The following is a 5,931-nucleotide window of genomic DNA, read 5'->3' on the forward strand; positions in this document are numbered from 1 at the left end:
CCCTGCCACCTTGGCTGCGGAGGCCGGCTTGGAGATGTCTGCGCGTGCGAGCTGCGGCTGGGCAGGAGGTGCATCTGTACCTGAGTCTGGGATGGCAGCGGGTGAAGGGGGGGCAGGGGGGTGAGGGGAGGGGTGGGGGAGCTGGTGAGGGGGGAGGGCAGGCTGAGCAGGAGGAGCAGGAACAGACACAGGACCGGGGAAGGCCATGGCCTCCTGGATAGCAGTGCAAATAGCAGTGCGCTGTGTTGGGGAAATCTCGCTCCCCTGGGGTACAGAGTCCCCAGAAAGGTCCGAGGCTGGAGGTCAAAGCAGTGAGGCAGGAGAGAAATCCAAAAGGAAAATTTTATTATGCATGCAGGCTGACAGCTACGAGAGTGAGAGCAGCAGCAGCCCTGAGAGAGAGTTTCCGGGATCCTTTATACAGTATGTTCAGACAGTTTAGTTGTTGATTGTTTTCTTTAACATATTAAAGTCTCAGCAGAAGTACTCTGAGACGTTTCTGTTCACACCAGGTGTGCTAGAAGTAAGTTTTACAGAACAAAGGCACATGAGAACCTGAGTGAGGAGTCTACAAGGCAAACTGTGACAAAGATAACAGTTTACATAACAATTTGTGACAGACTAGGAGTCTCGTGAAGTTGAGATACGCATTGTAAGGGTCTTGATTAGAGTTAAGATGATTTCTCTCTGTTACAGGGAGAGAGGCCTGGAAAACTTTTAACCCTTACAGCAGTTTTCTGTTAGAGAGTTTTGATTTCCTGCACAGTCCCTCCTTAGACACAATTGGAGTTATTTGATTTTTTCCCACAGCTGCTGCACAAACTCGTCCAGCAAGCGACTGCGCCGCTCTGTCTCTGCCTGCATCCTCTGATTACATGTCTCCTGCATCCCTCGCAGGGCCGAGATGTGCTGCCGCACCAGGTCCAAATACTTGCACCAGTGCCGATGGGTTCCCTGCAGCCGTCTGGGAGGTGGGAGAGGTGTGGCCCCCCACCCTCCTGGACAGCTGGGCTGGATGTGGAGGACAAGAGAGAAAAGTCATCAGTCATGCATGCTCACACTTTCCCTGAGAGACAGCATGCCCTCCTCAGCAGTCAGTGCCTGTCCTCTAGGATCAGCGGATGCTCATGTGGTCACAGCAAGGAGTGGTATGCCCTGAGCAGCAGCCACGGCCTCCCTGAAGCCCAGACAGTGTGCAGGCCACCATCCTGCCCCCCTCCCCCCACCCCATGGCCAAGCAGCACAGACAAATGCCAGGCCACAGTTGGGGTTCCCGCAGGTTGCTAAGAAGCCTGAAGCTGTGTGGCAATTCCCAGGGTCCCAAACCCCTGCCTGTACCTGGCATCAGTGTCTGTAGGAGCAGGTGGTTCCTCGCAGCCATGCAGGTGCAGGGGTAGGACAGCCCTCCCTGAGGTCAGTCGTGTGTGTGCCCCCCTCCCCCCAGGATGTGATCAGCATGACATGTCACAGTACTGCACCATCTGCTTGGCTCCCGCCTCCCCTGCCCTGTGTGTGTTGGACCCTCACAGCACTCACCTGATGTTCCCTCCCCAGTGCCCAAAGTTGTCTGGGCAGGAACAATAGAGATGAAAGCTCTGGCAGGAGTGTCCACCAGGGCTTCTACCTAGAGGCCTTTATTTTCGACCAAAAATCTTCCCCGCATCCACACTTCCCTTTTTTTGACAGATCTCCGTCAAAAATAGTGTTATTCCTCGTAGAACATAAAATGAGATTTACTGCTGTCAACAAAACTGCCACATTCTGTTGATTTACTGTCGACAGAACGCAGCGGCTGTCTAGACGCACATAAAGATTTTTTGAACAATCCCTGTAGTCTAGACACACCCCAAGTGTCACAGTTGCTGCATTACAGAATTGTGCATGCATTGCCAAAAGTGGCCATCGAGTGTCAATGCTCTGTTGCGGCACTTTTACACTAGGCAGTTAGGAGTTATGAAATAACAAACTAATGACTCCTGTTTGTGATGAGGAATAACCCTGATGTAGAAATTGTTATTTTGAAATGTCTTCAGTATATATGCTCAGCTGTTCTTATTTAGAAATAACTACTCCCCAGAGTCATTCAAAGTAATTACTCCCCAGTGCTTCCTCAGACTCTAAATCAATGTAGTACGTCAACATTAGGGGAGCCTGACTCAGACTAATTTCAAGGCTTCCCTGTAGTTTGGATGTTCTATTTCAAAGTAGTTAGCTTATTCTGACATAAGTGTGTAGCGTAGACATTATTCAAAATAACTTACACCTTGAATCTTTTAAACTGCCAAACTCATTGCACTAGCTGGCTTCCAGCCCTAGTGATGGGCTCAAGGCTTTAGTCTCTGCCACAAGTCAGCCATTCTTTCATGAATCCAATGCCACTGACAACTGAAAAGAGAATGAGAGGAGACTTGTAAACTCAACCACCACTACTGGTCAAAACACAGACATAAACATGTGCATCACCTAACTGCTGGTCACTGGAGACCCCTTCTTTATTCCTCTCCAGCCTATCCAGGTCCTAAAATGCTCATAATTTATAAGAAACTATGACCATCTCCACTTTACCACACCCTCAGTCCACTATACCCACACCCTGCCCAGAATACTCTGGTCCTCTGAGGGACGTGATAATTGAGCAAGCAACTGGAGAACAATGTGATGATGTCCAGTGATTACACGGACAGATGCTCTGTACTTTGTCGTCCCTCCCTCCCTCCACATCGCTGTATTTGAAGGGCAGCGACCCACGTGCAGCTACTTACAGACAGGAAAGGACAATCCCAGACAATTACCAGCCACGGGCAAAGCTCTGCCTTCCCCAGGATCTGTCCCATGGAAATCACAAGCATCTCTCTGCTCGCAAGGAGGCACCTCGCTGCACAGACACTGGCTGAAGATAATTTCACAAAACATACACCAGCTCCTACACCGTCACGAGAGACCTCCACAGCTCCACTGTCAATAGGAACAACAGGTGACTCAGACTCACTTCAGGCAGATGCCCCTCATCTAGCTGAATGTCCAGAGTGGCTCCGATTGCCTACAGCAGGCCTCTGCAAGAACAGCAAATAACCCATGGAAGAAGTATCACTGCCAAAAATGCTACAGCTGCAGGAGACCATCCAGTACCTGCCTCCCTCTCCAACCCTTTCTACAACATGGCTGTTCTGCTACAAGACACAGACTGAACGCTGACGGGTCAGTTGGCTGTAGCTCCCCGCTGACATCAGGATTATGCCAAGACACCCGCTCATCTTCCATGCGCTCGAGTCCAAGCCAGTAAAAATGGAAACACACCTCACATGCCGCTTCCTCTCTCTTTTCTGTTGTGTTGGCTAACACGGATTCATATGCCCTTGTGTTGCCCAAACGTCCAGTTTTGTGAGACCCCTTTTTAACTCATTCCTACCAGCTTTGGATTAGGGATGTTAAAGACAAGTCTATCCCCATAAGCAAATGCTTATGGGATAGTTGTCTGTTGACTAGTCAGCTAGTCAATTCCCCACACCTTGCTGCCTCTCTGAGATTGAAGTACTCCTTCCCCCCTGCCCCAGCTTTCTAAGTGGCAGCACTGCATGGCTGAGCTACAGATCAGCTGTGCGGCAGCTGCCCCTTTGAAAAGCCAGCTCCACACATTTAAAGTGGCAGCCATGGAACCCGGGGTCAGCTGAGAACTCCCCAGCTGATCCCCAGCTCTGCGTGGCATTTCCCCAGCTGGCCCCAGGTTCCACACGGCATGACCTGGGGCTCCTCATGGCATGCAGCACAGCATGGAGCCAGGGGTCAGTGGGGGACTCAGAGTCCCCAGCTGAACCCAAGCTCTATTACTTTGAAATGCACAACAGTCCCTGCTGGACTCTTGTACTTTTCAAAGGAGGAATGGGGAAGTGCCTATCGACTTTGATTTAGTCACTATTTATCCCTTTAGTCTCTCCTTTTTCAAGAACATATGTGAGACGTTTAATAGCAGTGGTCCAAATGCAGATCCCAAAAGCATAACACTCATTCCTACTCTCCCCGTCATAGCCACCAGGCTGCTGGTCAGTCCTCGTGGTTAAGGGGTTATCCTAGCCAGATATTTGGTCAGCCAATAACAATGCAGTTAGGGATTTCAAACTGGGAACAAAGGAATTTTTAACTTTTTCCTCCTCTGTCTGAGGCAGAGTGGATTCTTCCAGGTAACAGGGAGCTGCGAGGCTGTCTCGCTCTCTCTAAGAAAAGTCTTTTCACAATATCTAAGTACGGCAAAGATTAATTAATCTATCAGGTTTTTAATTGTTTTAACATCAATTTGAAATTCCCAAACCATAAAAGTGGTTTTTTTTCTCTTTTGTAATGAAGCTTTCTAACCCACAGAATTGTCTCTGGCTACGTCTAGACTGGCATGATTTTCCGGAAATGGTTTTAACGTAAAACTGTTCCGTTAAAAGCATTTTCGGAAAAGAGCATCTAGATTGGCACGGACGCTTTTCCGCAAAAGCATTTTTTGCGGAAAAGCATCCGTGCCAATCTAGACGTGCTTTTCCGCAAAAAAGCCCTGATCGCCATTTTCACAATCAGGGCTTTTTTGCGGAAAATAAACCTGACCTGTCTATACTGGCCCTTTTGCGCAAAAGTTTTGCACAAAAGGACTTTTGCCCGAATGAGAGCAGCATAGTTTTCCACAAGAACACTGACAATCTTACATGAAATCATCAGTGCTTTTCCGGAAAAGCAAGCAGCCACTGTAGACAGCTGGCAAGTTATTCCAGAAAAGCGGCTGATTTTCCAGAATAAGTAGCCAGTATAGACACAGCCTCTGAGTATACAAATTGGTGGCCCTTACCATCTAGCCACCTTAACTATACTTGCAACGGCAGTATTGTTTTGATAATAAAAAGTTTGTTTTCTTTTCTAATTAACCTGCTATAGGTTTATTTTGGTGTCCTAGTTTTATCTGTAAACTCTCTGACTGTCTGGGAGTCACCTAGCACAGACTGCAGCTTGTTTTTCTCTCCTTTTTCAAGCTCTGAGGGGAAAAAGAGCTTCAGGTACCCCTGAGGTTTTAGGGAGGAGGTTTCCCAAGTGATCTCATCCCTAGTTTTCTTGTACTACTTGGGTGATGGCAGTGGATATTCCCTAAAATTTGGGTTTTAGGATTTTGGGGGAAAGTTTTTGTACCAAAGCCTGGAGAGATCAGGTTTTGGAGTACTTTTGCAGACCGCTGCTCCTGCATTTGTTGTGCCAAAGTGGGTTACTCCCCCCCATCTTTTACAGGGAGTACCCAGCAATGTTTTTATGAGGATCTAACAATACTTCAACTGCTTGAATGTCCGTCCATTGTTATAAAGAACGAGAGGGGCAGGGTGATTTAAGCATAATAAAGTCCATGCCCCAAAGGCAAAGCCGCATCAGCTCAAACTCTGTTACATTTAAGAACTGCCTCTGGAGTTAGGACATGGGCTTTAAGCACACCTCATGTATGAAATCCAGGGTTTCAAACTCAGGAGGGGGGCTACTGCCCTCCTACCCCATTTCTCTACCCAATTCTACACCCATAGGACCAAGGGCACCTACCCCCCTCAAACAATGGTGCCCTTGGCCCTATGGGTGGAGAAAGGGCAGGGTTAGGAGTGCACATTGCCATGGGCTGGCAGTGTTAAAAGGAAGAGAAAGGAGGGGTTAAGAGATCCACTGGATGGACGGGTGGACTGGAAGGATCAAGAGCGTGTTGGGCTGGGGGCCGTTAGTGAGGAAGAGGAGGGTGGATGAGGGGGTCCTTATCTGTTGAAAGATGAATGGGGAGAAGGTACGGTGAGGGTTGAGGTGAGCTGGGAAGGTGGCTGTGACGGACCGGGCCAAATCTTGGCACAGCTGACGGCGTCCGCTCAGGGCAAATTGCTCAAAACTCGGGGCTCCTTACAGCCCCAGACTGGAAGCCTTTCCCAAATA

General features: G+C 48.8%; 1 long non-coding RNA gene across 1 annotated transcript; it reads right to left on the reverse strand.

Moving 5' to 3' along the window:
• Nucleotides 1–323: 323 nt before the first annotated feature.
• On the reverse strand, nucleotides 324–2,443 carry LOC149521380 (uncharacterized). The gene is made up of 2 exons (XR_016347968.1): nucleotides 2,264–2,443; nucleotides 324–1,011 (listed from the first exon to the last, which is right to left on the reverse strand). It is a non-coding gene; the product is annotated as an uncharacterized LOC149521380 (long non-coding RNA).
• Between the last annotated feature and the right edge of the window lie 3,488 nt (nucleotides 2,444–5,931).

The sequence above is a fragment of the Pelodiscus sinensis genome, chromosome 27 (genome assembly GCF_052426305.1).
Source record: "Pelodiscus sinensis isolate ZL-2025 chromosome 27, ASM5242630v1, whole genome shotgun sequence".
Taxonomy (NCBI): domain Eukaryota; kingdom Metazoa; phylum Chordata; order Testudines; family Trionychidae; genus Pelodiscus; species Pelodiscus sinensis.